We start from the raw sequence: 12814 nt of genomic DNA, 5'->3' as shown, positions 1-12814 counted from the left end.
GATGAAAGTGAATGTGTGTTTTTAGTGTAAGAGGCACTATTAAGAACTCATTAACCTGTGTTATATTTGAAGTCTCCCGCCCATCGCTCTCTAATGTATTTTCCATAAAGTGTTTTTAGATTTAATTTGGCTTCCCTTTGATTTTACGACCCTTGCCTCTGTTATTGTAGGATATCTTAGCGGTTCCTTGTAATTTAGTTTTATGACACGGCAAATCGAATACAATACACCCCCCAGGGAGCACTGACCTCCCTTCCAACAAATATAATTACCGACTTCACAGAAGTGAAAACAGACCACCGCACGCTTATCTTTAGGCCTACATGTCTCACATGTTTGCATTTGCGGGGGCTTACCGGTACGGGCACATCACAGACACGGTGAAAAACAGCTAAATATAGCAGCTGAGGTCTGGAGGTGGATGGGGATGGAAAAGATGGAAGCCCAGTGTCCAGATCTCTGCTGTGAGCCCAAAGCCAACCCTCAACACACTTCTATGGAGCACAGTGGTGATTTTAGCATCTAAATCTTGGTGGGGCAAAAAAAATGATGTGGGATGCATGCCAGCAAAGCCACTACACAACACTAAAAAATACATTAATTGCACTATAATGGTGACTAACGGTGCCCACAAACTGTTAGGGCCTACATAAATCTGTCCCAACAGCAGAGTCCCAACAGCAGTCTCAACACCTTACCACTGCTACACCTGGCTATCAGCGGAGCCTTGTCTGGCAGTGAAAAACAGTTCATTCAGCCTCATTTACTGCCTTTAAAAAAAACATAGCTGATATGGCTGACCTGATTAAACAAATGTGGTTTCTACTGACAATTGAGATGTATAAACTATGGCATAAGGGAGCGACAAGCAGATAAGAGGCAATCCGTAATTTCGATTGAGACATTAATGATAGAGCGACGACGGACATAGTCAATATAACTATATGTTCAGCACTTTTGAAATGTACAGCGACAGAATTCAGAACGTGGGCTGTTCTTACAGTGTACTCCCTGTACAACAAGTCAGAACCGTAGGATAAATAAAGGGGGCATTTAAGCAGACGAAAGCTCTTACAATATTCGATGATTACATTTCTCTAAAACAGGTTATAGGTTACATGTGCACTACCAAGTTAGAACAGTAGGCGATATTAAGAAGTGAGGCACATCGAATGTCGTTTGGGTCTTTGAGTGTCAAAAAAGATACACGTTATATAACACTATTTGAAGCGTTAAATAAGCTTTAAATTGGACACGTCAAATAACACAAGTCTATTATAGAATGTTGCGTGTGCTGAATTTGCATGTGCAAGCCAAGCGCCACCACTACTATCAGTAGCACTGTCAAAGCTGTACAAAAAAAGATAGTAAACAAGCACACACCGGCTAGAAATTATGTGTTTACAATACCGCGTTGGTGAAAATAGACCAAATGGGGTGGGTCACATGGGCTATTAACAGCTTACTTCACAACATACACTTAGTATTTCTTTCTTAGCTACAGGATACATATCTCTATTGCATCCTACATAATTTATGAAGCAGCAAAGAGATTTTTGGACTCACATTGTTGTGATGTGCTTGAACAGGAAAGTGGTGCGCCGGTCCTTTGTGGGCAAATTTTGTCATCAAAGAGAAAGACGCTGGATTTACAATTCCGAGTTGAATGACTGTTCAAAATGTTTGAATGGTCATTCCCAGTTGCAATGCTTGCAGTTAGCCACTGTCACCTCACCGATTCCATACAAACCACTCATTGTTAAATCTGCGATCTCCAAATTGTTGTTTAATGTTTATGTCCAATGGCCGATGAGCACCAATACATTTTATCTATATTTTCTCTTCATTATTTCTCTTCATATGACAAGGATTAAAAAGGATTTGCCAGTAGACTTGATTCATGATGATGACTGCTAGCTAAGACTGTGAAAGTAAGATGTTGACATGATCAGTCCAATCAAAGCTACTGTACATATAATGTGATTTGATGTCATTTCTGTGGCCAATGACCTTGAGCCTTCTTGAAACAGCACTTGTAATATAACTCTATGGCAGGACCCAAAGGGCTGAAATGTTGGATGTCTACCCTTTCTAAGAACTTAAGCTTGGTGATTGCGTAAGGTCCCCATGAGTGACAGAACACTGAGCCAATCATGGTGCAATGCTCCTATTTTCTGCTGGCCCGCCCCTCCACCACAGAAAGCACTGAGCTAGGCTGAAACACCTGCATTTTGTAGCTGCCTTACTCAATAAAACAAAAACAGACCATGTCTATATGTATATACAGCTCTGGAAAAAATTAAGAGTCCTCTGCAAAATGATCAGCTTCTCTGGTTTTTCTATTTATAGGTATGTGTTTGGGTAAAATTAACATTTTTGTTTTATTCTATAAACTACTGACAACATTTCTCCCAAATTCCAAGTAAAAATATTATCATTTAGAGCATTTATTTGCAGAAAATGACAACTGTGCAGTGTTGTCAGACCTCGAATAATGCAAAGAAAATAAGTTCATATTCATTTTGAAACAACACAATACTAATGTTTTAACTTAGGAAGAGTACAGAAATCAATATTTGGTGGAATAACCCTGATTTTCAATCCCAGCTTTCATGCATCTTGGCATGCTCTCCACCAGTCTTTCACATTGATGTTGGGTGACTTTATGCCACTCCTGCTGCAAAAATTCAAGCAGCTCGGCTTTGTTTGATGGCTTGTGACCATCCATCTTCCTCTTGATCACATTCCGGAGGTTTTCAATGGGGTTCAGGTCTGGAGATTGGGCTGGCCATGACAGGGTCTTGATCTGGTGGTCCTCCATCCACACCTTGATTGACCTGGCTGTGTGTCATGGAGCATTGTCCTGCTGGAAAAACAAATCCTCAGAGTTTGGAAACATTGTCAGAGCAGAATGAAGCAAGTTTTCTTCCAGGACAACCTTGTACGTGGCTTGATTCCTGCGTCCTTCACAAAGACAAATCTGCCTGATTCCAGCCTTGCTGAAGCACCCCCAGATCATCACCGACCCTCCACCACATTTCACAGTGGGTGGAGACACTGTGGCTTGTAGGCCTCTCCAGGTCTCACAGTGGGTGGAGACACTGTGGCTTGTAGGCCTCTCCAGGTCTCACAGTGGGTGGAGACACTGTGGCTTGTAGGCCTCTCCAGGTCTCACACTCACTGTGAAATTTGGTGGAGGATCGGTGATGATCTGGGGGTGCTTCCCTGATTGACGGGTCGCCACTGACAGAGGAGCTTTGACGCACCATGGAGCCACACACAGAAGCAGTGCAGAACTGGGCACTTAAAATGCCGTATTAATGGTATGGTTTACTGTCGGAAATGGTTGATAATGTCTTTGCAACCGGCAACAGGCCCACATAGGAAAGCCATGCCACAGGCAAAATAGTTTTAGGTCCCACAGACATAATATTTGTTTAGCCTACCCCAGTACTGCATGGTAAGCCACAAACGTGATCTTTTTTAGTAGTTGACAAGTCAGAGGTCAACACAAACAATGTTGGTCATTCCCGTGGGTGCTGTGTGTGTTTCAATGACACTTTCCCTTTCTCTTTCCCTTTCTCTTTCTCTTTCTCTTTCTCTTTCTCTTTCTCTTTCTCTCTCTTTCTCAGAGGAGGGGATAAAGGGGGAAGTGATGACAGAGAAGTGCTGAGGGGGCTCTTTGTCTTTGAGCACTATAAACCTCTATCTATTTCATTGTGTCATTGTTTGTTTTAAGGACGTCGGCTGTGTTTAATGTAGTTCCAGGGCATTTCAGAGCCTGTCTCTGCCGAAGCACCTCCAAGGCGCGCAGTGGGCTTTGGTCGGTCGGCTCAGTCCACTGCCTGCCTTGCATAGATTCTCTTTGATTTAGCTCTCCCTACTCTGATAGCAGTTGTTGTGTTCCCGTCTTTCATTTACTTTGTTGATATATTGTTCTGCATTTCAAGGTTAGGCTAAAGAGACACTCTACTGTGCGCTTAAAAACTTCCTGTAGTGTCACATTTTGAAAACCAAAATGGAGATGTCAGTTTGTAATTCTAACTGCGGTTGTGGCACATACAACAGGCGAAGATGTAAAGTAGGCCTTTGTAAGACCAATTAAGATGTTTAGAAAATATCTGCAATTTTAATGAGGGTTTGACTGAAGCCATATTTGTTTCAGCTTCAGTGAGCTTTTTTTTAATTGCCTATTAATTCCAAGATATGTTTTCTGAACTGAATATCATATTATACAAATAATATGACACACTTCTCCAAATAGGAGATTGTGTTTCTATATATTTTTTTATTAGGCTATATCATTCTCCACTACTTCTTAACTCTTATCAACAGGTATATGTCAAATTGTTGTGTGTGTGTGTGTGTGTGTGTGTGTGTGTGTGTGTGTGTGTGTGTGTGTGTGTGTGTGTGTGTGTGTGTGTGTGTGTGTGTGTGTGTGTGTGTGTGTGTGTGTGTGTGTGTGTGTGTGTGTGTGTGTGTGTGTGTGTTTATACAAAATATGACTCATTCCTCTAGGAGAAGAGTTGGAGAGACATCAGATTGAATTTTTCTGCATTAAATGGATCTTGTTTACAGTATCCAGCGATGCAGTCTAACCCTGCCAGTCAGTCAGTCATCAGGAAGAAAAGGAGAGGGGCATCACCAGGAACCACAGTCTCACTGTCCTTGTGCCATTTATTCATAACGTGGATGATCAATTTGACTAGTCATTGTGGGGAAGTAGATTCATCCTTTAAATACAGAGGTATAGGTTGTGTTTACACAGAAAGACCAATTCTGATCTGTTTCCCAATTATTGGCAAAAGATCTGATAGGTCCAAATGCCAATTGGCAAAAGATCAGAATTGGGCTGACTGTGTAAACACCGCCTATAGAGTACCACAGTACGAGTCATAATAGCCATAAAACCTAGTGGTCAAACAAGGAAATGTTTCCAATCGTTTTCCCACCATTCATTTTTCCTATAGGGGACACTTAATATAAGGGCTGTGTTTCGTGTAGGCTTGCCTTGGTGTGACGTTTTGAGAACCGTGTAATTGTCTCTAGGACAAGGTGACTTTTATCAATATATTTGCTTGTATTTACCCCCCCCAAAAAATGAAACGCTAATTAGCAGCTAATGTGGCTATCATAAAGAACTACAAATGTCATGATGATCTGGAAGAGACTGCCGAATTGAGGCAAAGGTAACAATCTCTGGATTAACTATCTAAAGTTAGCTAAATGTAGTAATTCATAAATTGTCTACATTTCTTTAAATGAACAATTCTGTGAACTGTCTTGTGCAATTATTTTATGGAGACAATGCTTGCTAACAAAGGTGTCAGCTAGAGTTGACGTGTGGAAGCTTGCAGGGATTTGTAGTCTTGCACGATGTCTACTTTGATGCTAATTAGCATTTTCGAATCTGAGAGTAAATAGAGACTATATTGATAAAAGTCACCATGTCCGCGAGAGATTTACATGGTTATCAAAATGTCATGCCATGGTAAACCTATTTTAAGTGGGTTTTTTTTATTCCTTATGGGAAAATGAATGGTGGAAAAATGATTGGAACCATTTCCCTGTTTGACCGCTAAGTTTTATGGGTATTATGACACCTCCACTGTGGGGCTCTACTGACATAGATAGTAACCTAATCATCCTAATTTCCAAGTACAGTTTTCCTCTTTAAGTAATATCTCTTCCTCACACTGACTTTTCTTCAGTACAACACATAACATCCAGATGAATGTTTTTCTATTTCCCTTACAGAGCCATCATCATCATCATCATTGTCACCTGCAGGGACCTGGTTCTCTAGTGAGCGTGTCTCTGATTACACTTGAATACATCAAGTCGTAAGGTTGTGCATCCTGTTGGGCCTGGTAAGAGTGTGAGACGCCTACTCATTCCCAGCGCTCGCTGCCGTCTCTCTCCTGCTCTCCTCTTCTCTTTTCTCCTCTCCAAGCGAGAACCTTTTTATCCAGGGACCCCGAGACCTCTCTGGAACAAAACAGCTTTTAGTTTTATACCTCTTTCTCTCTCTCTCTCTCTCTCTCTCTCTCTCTCTCTCTGTCTCTCTCTCTCTCGCTCTCTCTCTCTCTCTCTCTCTCTTTGCCTGTGTTTTCACAAATAGCACCTCTTTTCTCTCTCTTTGTCTCTCTCTGTCTCTCTCTCTTCTCCCCCCCCCCTCTCTCTCTCTCTCTCCCCATCTCTCTCTCTCTCTCTCTCTTTCCCTCACTATATCCCCTCCATCACTCTCTCCTCTGATTATTTTTCTGAGAACTGTGTCTTGTGAAAAGCGTGGAGCGTTCTGGTCAGATAATCATGTCATTATCTGATTGAGAGGTTTTTGTAAGCATCATTGCTTAACAGGCTACTTCCACATGTACTTTTGTCTGTTTATGTTGATGGACCTCCTTATGCCTGTTTCTCAAAACCTGCATGCGTTTCCCAGAATAATGTCATTATAGGTAGTTACCTGGGAAATCACATTGCACTGTCTTTTAGTTTGTGTTATACAGATCTGAATGTAGGCTCCTTGCTGGTTATAAGCCAGTTGGTATTGATAAATGAAATGTACTTATCATGAAATAATTCAATAATAACAATAGCCATACAGTTAAATAAAAAAATACTTTGGTATGTATAGCAATGTGGTGTGAAATTGTGTCTGGTAAAATAATAGTATCATTAATAATAATTGTGATACATAATAATAATAATAATAATAATAATAATAATACACAAGAATTATGATAATAATAATATTAATAATAAATAGCAATAGTAATTAATAATCCTTATTGTAATTAAATCACCATCCAAAATGTTTCTCTCTTGAGACCCGTTGTTGGGCAAAATTAGTAAGGAGGGAAATAGGCCAGTGACCCATCTCAGAATTCCTGCCTGCCTAACTTGTGCGCGCGCCTATTACCAAGACCAGCCAGCCGATTATAGTTTAAAATGTACGTTAATAAAACCTCTGGGAGAAAAGCATGTTTTCATTCTCTCCCTTAATGCCTCCTCCCGTGTTGATCCACCAACTCAATCCCTAATAAATATGTCAATAAAGTCACCCATCAGCGCGTAATGCGCCGCTTATCAGCCGTGGCCATCAAGGTGGTGATGCGGCACACTCGACAGAAAGGGAAAAATTTGTTTGAAATAAATAGTGTTGATCCATCTGGAATGGACCGAGATAAGAGGTGCCAGTGTTAACGAACACGTTTCCGCTACACCTCATCCGAGTCTTCCTTTTCCAAACACAGTCTATTTAATGTCCCGGCCTGTTTTTCCATGGAGCGTACGCACCGAGGGCACCGTGGGGAGATGAAGCCAAATTAACTGGCCGAGTTGGGGAGCGGGGACGGGACACCTGCTTTGGAAAAGAGACTCCAGACACTAAAGTTCGCTGACTTCATTACAATTTATTCACCCTCAAAAACACTTGCTTGCGACATGGAAAAGAGACTCGCCTTTCCTTTTTGGCATTTGACAGAAAGACATAGGAAAGTCATAAGACTTCTGATTAAGCACGTCGGAATCCTGTTTATGTAACGGATAGTTCGTTTTATTATAGCAGGCATAATGGACTGAAAAAAGTGGACTGTAACTTTGCATCTAAGGGTTTAAAAACAACAGCTGTAGCTCCATAAAAATAGGTGCAATTTATATTGGATTAAAGATAGCCCAGACACACCTGATGAGTAATGTTTCGTTTCATTAACATTAGGACTACATACTACAAATACTACTACTACCACTACTACTAATAATAATAATAATAATAATAATAATACTTTACACTTATGCTATGTTTAAAACTCCTCTAGAAATAGAAATCCAGGCGACATAGGCTACATGTAGCCTATATAGGCCTGCACATTGACGCTAACCACATTCCTGATTCCTATGAAATCGTATTAAGAATGATGTTAGTGTATGTAACAGTAGGAGTAGAGTATAATGTAGTAGTCTATAACGTCCATTTTCCGTTAATGTTGCAGAGTGACGGTCATGGATGTTCTTCCTCCACAAAATATTATGCATAACGAGGAGCCTGCTGAACATTTTTCTAACATACGACTCAATAACATTAGAAGTCGTCTATCAAATGAAACAAGAGCCCGATTCTATTCACACATTTTGTGTACAATATATATATTCTTTAATTTAGGGAGGAATCTTATAATTATAATTATTGAACACGTACGGAACTAGGGCTAACGACAGAGTGTTTTACAGAACACCGGTTCAAATATCTACTACAAACATGTGTGAAAATTGTACACTGAAATATAGGCTATTAATCTAAAATATTTCGAAGTGAATAACATGTCTGTTCAATTGACTAGGTGCTGATTAGTTGTTACAGGTGTATCGAGTTCAAATATGCAGAAGGGAAAAAGTAAGGCTTAGAATTCCAAAGGGAATAGTCAAATCTTTGCAAACTAAACGCCTATAGGCTACTTGCCTGAATATCAAATATAAAACATGAAATGTGAGGATTATAATGTAACATCTAAATTGATCATTTCAATGCTTATAACGACACAGACTGATATTTGCTTAGTTATAAATATAGTATTAATATGCAGTGAAAAAGAGAGATGGAATTTTGTTTAAATGAGTCTCACTCTGTGACCTGGGAATTAAATAAAAGTTAAGCCTAACACAAACTCGCATTTGAGATTGCTCCAGCCCGTGTTATCAGGCAATAAGCTAATAATCACACACGGTTTGACATTCCATGATATAATGTAGTCAAGCCTTAGCATGTTGCTCTGTGGTCGGTAAATCAAACGAGGGTAGTGATATATCGACACCATGCCTTTCTGAGCCCCCGCGCCCAATGCCATATTAAACCCCTGGCCTCTGGAGACGCACGTATCCAATACAGAATAGCCTACAAATAACACGCCAACGTTCATATCTTATCGTTGTTACAAGCATAATGTTGCACAAAACAGCCATACAAACTCAATAAGCCCAATTGAGATATGACAATGTAATCTCTTATTGAATGGCAAACTTGGGGGAAAAATCTAAATTAAAAGTTGTTGCGTAAAATGAGTGCGAAATGTGTTTTAATGGATACCTTTTTACATTCGTTCAAACGACATAAACACGTATTCGTGACATAAAATCTTAATTCAGTGTCTTAAAATATGAACCATTATCAAATGTGCACAACAATATGTGCATAACATGAATGTTTATGCAAAACATTATTGACAGAATCACAAAACAATAAGCCACTCCAAAATGATATTTTCTTACATATTCACTCACTGATTTGTAAAGAAAGTGATAAGTAAGAGTTTTTTTTGCCTGTCGGAGTCCCATTCCTCGGTCAAGTTTAGTGCGTTGTACTCCTCCCGGACCCGATGGACAGTTCTTATTGGTAGGTACGAACCGTTACATCACCAAGCTTATGACGCGCCGTCTTCCTGTTTCCTTCAGCTGTGTCTTAAAGTGAATCTTGTTGGTGGAGGAGAGCTCGAGCATCAAAGCTCTGCATCGCGTGCGCCTCGGAGACACACACTCACACCAGCTGCTACGACATCACCGCCACAGTCTTTCAGTCTCGAGAGGAGAGGATAGAGGAGAGCGGCGGAAAATAGCTATTTTATGTCTTTTTTTCTGTTCTATGCGCACGCTTATCACTCACTTTACTCTTGCTCTTCCTTCCCCGAGCAATTATAACATTCAACGTCTCCCGGGGGAAGAGTCCATATTCACTTTCAGCAGTAAAAGGAGCTCGCTTTTCTCTTCATCTGCGGGGTAAGTAACCTTGTCCTCAGATACCTCCCTCTTGTTCTTTTGCGTCGCGTGCGCTCGGTGGGCGGAAAAAAATAAACAAATCAAAATGATAAACAGCGGAATATATTCTGATGAAAGACAACGTTACCTTTACGATATTATTTGACTGAATTGTTTTTATTTCACTTAAAGTGTGACAAAGATGCGTAATTTTTATGAAGGTGATGTGTGGATGAATTTATCCTTCTAAATCGCTGGCAGACAGATCATTTCTAACTTTTAAAAGTAAGTTACTGTCTTTTAAAGTTTGGTCAGTTTTAAATAAATGTTTTTTGGCATGTAAAGACGCTCAAGGCTGTCTGAGTTGGTTTGATTTGATCGAAGACTGAAGTCTGTGTTATCTTTTCATCTGTGTCGGCTACACCAGTCATTTTCGTTGGCATATGGTCTTTGTTCCGATAAACGTTTTTCTTTCATGTCTATTCTTATTCGTCCAGTGTTATTTAGTAGGAACATATGTGTCGTTTCGATGTAAACAAGCTTGGCTTTATCGTTTTTAATATCTGAAATATAACATATCAGATAGGCCAGATGTGATCTACTCTTTGAATTTTAACATGTTTCAGTCAAATAGGTGCATGTACTGTTTCCCTGGTATAGTTTATTGTAGTGCGCTCGCTGCTTGAATTTATGGTAGTGCCAAGAACGGTAAAATTTTGACGGGGGAAAAAACGTCCCAAGTGTACACTATGGAGACAACAGGGATATTTGGCACAGAGGCGCACAACCCGTCACCCCGCTCTCACCATTTTTGGTGCCTAAAGTCTAGCAGGCCTTATTGTTGTCATATTTAGAATTTTCGGTCCTAGACTTGCTTGAATAGGTTACTTTGCTCTGTTACAATTCCAAAGCGGTTATGAACTTTTCTTTTAGTTTAGTTTTGTCCTTCACGGTGCCCCGTTCTCACTCTCTCAGAGTTTGAAAGATCCTGGGAAAAGGAGCGAGGGGGAGTTAAAAGGGCTGGAGAGACGAGCATAGCTCATTGTTCAACTGCGGTCATATTTCCTTGAAATTGTTGAAAGGTCTTCCAAGTGATAGACTGCGCATGGGCAATGGGGGACAGGTGCGCCGTCGGAAAAGACAGGTGCTGGCGGCTCTATTTTGAGCGATAACGACATAGCCCATTGTTAAGGTCTTGTGGCGCTTAAGTCAAGGTTTTCTTGGAGATATATCACCCTTGTTTGCACTTATGGAGATGGATGGTTAGAGAGAGTTGAGCCAGAGACATTTATCAGAGTCAGACAAAGACGTGGTTTTATTATAGACCAAAATTTGCTTAGTGTGTGTAATATATTTCCTTTTCTTTTGCCACAAAATATGTCAAGCTTTCCGAACCTTTTTTCTTTTTCCTTGAGCTTCAGCAATAATGTGCTAGTTTTATATATTTTTGTATTTCAACATAAGTTACTCCATCTTACTGCTTGTTTTTCTTGTATTGCTTAACAACACAGTACTAAGACTATCTCAAAAAGTTTCCATTTAAAGTGGTGTGTGTGTGTGTGTGTGTGTGTGTGTGTGTGTGTGTGTGTGTGTGTGTGTGTCCATGCGCATGTGTGTGTGCTTGTGTGTGTGTGTGTGTGTGTGTGTGTGTGTGTGTGTGTGTGTGTGTGTGTGTGTGTGTGTGTGTGTGTGTGTGTGTGTGTGTGTGTATTAGAAAAGAAAGTGATGCTTGATATGCATGGTTAAGTTAGTATGGTATATATGAAATTGTCATATACTATAGGTGATTCATAGAGTCCCATGTGAAGATAAAGAATTGGTTACTTTATAGATGGGATGGTCAGAAAGTCATACTTTTCCTGTGGCCCCATTTTCAATATCCATATCTGATTGGTTTAAGAAAATAGAAATATTTGTTTAAAAAAATTACTTTGTCTCTCAAAATATGTCTTGACATCTCATCTGATAAGTGACAGTATATTTGCATTGTCAATTTGATTGTACTTGTACTAAAATCTTAAATAGTATTTGACAGATTTTAATGTATAGATTTGAATGAATGTTCTCTAGTAAGAGACCTTCAACCTTCAAAAACCCTCTTCACCCGATACGTATGTTATTAATATAGATATCCTATTAGATTGTCTCCCTGCTGTTTCACTTCAGAATTACTTTAGTAGTGTTTCTGATAGGATCCGGGTTTTAGAAGAAGGACTCTCCAGGATGCAGTCTGGTTATCTTGCACGATATTGTCTATAAAGGTACTCAATAGTTGAGATGAGGAATGGGAAATAATATCATAAAATAATTCTCAAATTTCATATAAAAGTTCCTTTTTTTCTCTATTGACAGTGAATGTTAATTCATTCTGTAAATACACTGAATAAAAGTCCCTGACAAAAGACTGCATGCGTAGCTGTCAGCCGATGCTTACATAGCAGTACTGATGCTGTCTGGATTGCGACAAAATGTTTCCTTTCATAAAGGCATTAGGTTTTTGTTAGAGCGCTTTAAGTTGCTCCTTGGCAGAGTTGACCCATGTGACCCGTTCATTAGAGTAGAATTAACCAGCTTTGCTAGATGAAAAGACAAGCAAAAAGCCATAGAAGTGAGCCCCTACTGGCACAAAATCAATAAGCTTATTTATCTGTATTTATGTCGTTTTTCTATTATTGTTTAATTTAAGATTGTGATATTCTGATTCATTTGGCTGGAAGAAGCTCCCCTCCAGAATAGCTGACAGTGCGAGTGTGTGGATTCGATCAGGGTGCAATTTTTAAGAAGCGGTCTGGAAATAGGCTTTATGTTTATGGCACATTATGATAAAAGTACTATAACACTTGCAATAGGGGTGATATGTGGTTTGGATGAATATAGTTATTGTATTACATACACTTAATTAATTGCTTTGGATATGAGCGTCTTCTAATCTAAAGTAATAAAATGTAGCCTAAAATGTAAATTACGTAGTGATGACTTTAGGAGAGGAGATTATAATTATTAAGACAGCAACAGTTTACTGTGTCTTTATGGCATTCTCAATCCAACCTCAGCCTTTCTCTTT

The 12814-nt window shown here is 39.6% G+C and overlaps 1 protein-coding gene and 1 long non-coding RNA gene across 4 annotated transcripts in view; one reads left to right on the top strand and one right to left on the bottom strand.

The window, feature by feature from the left end:
* Positions 1 to 1766: 1766 nt before the first annotated feature.
* LOC123743483 (uncharacterized) lies at positions 1767 to 9418 on the bottom strand. 2 transcript variants are annotated; one of them, XR_006770308.2, is made up of 3 exons: positions 9280 to 9418; positions 5785 to 5988; positions 1767 to 2866 (listed from the first exon to the last, which is right to left on the bottom strand). It is a non-coding gene; the product is annotated as an uncharacterized LOC123743483 (long non-coding RNA). The 2 variants fall into 2 exon arrangements; XR_014392730.1 differs by lacking the exon at positions 5785 to 5988 and having other exon boundaries at positions 9280 to 9416.
* Positions 9419 to 9438: 20 nt separating this feature from the next.
* LOC106607956 (prospero homeobox protein 1) overlaps positions 9439 to 12814 on the top strand; it is a 43367-nt gene continuing 39991 nt past the window's right edge. Inside the window, exon 1 of one of the 2 annotated variants that reach the window (XM_045720930.2) lies at positions 9439 to 9771. The gene's annotated coding sequence lies outside the window, so the exon portion shown is untranslated. Of the gene's footprint in view, positions 9772 to 9867; positions 10036 to 12814 lie in introns of those variants that run through there. The other variant, XM_045720931.2, reaches the window with a different exon arrangement.

This window comes from Salmo salar, chromosome 06 (assembly GCF_965601325.2).
Source record: "Salmo salar chromosome 06, fSalSal1, whole genome shotgun sequence".
In the NCBI taxonomy this organism is placed as follows: domain Eukaryota; kingdom Metazoa; phylum Chordata; class Actinopteri; order Salmoniformes; family Salmonidae; genus Salmo; species Salmo salar.
This window is presented reverse-complemented; position numbering and strand designations above follow the sequence as displayed.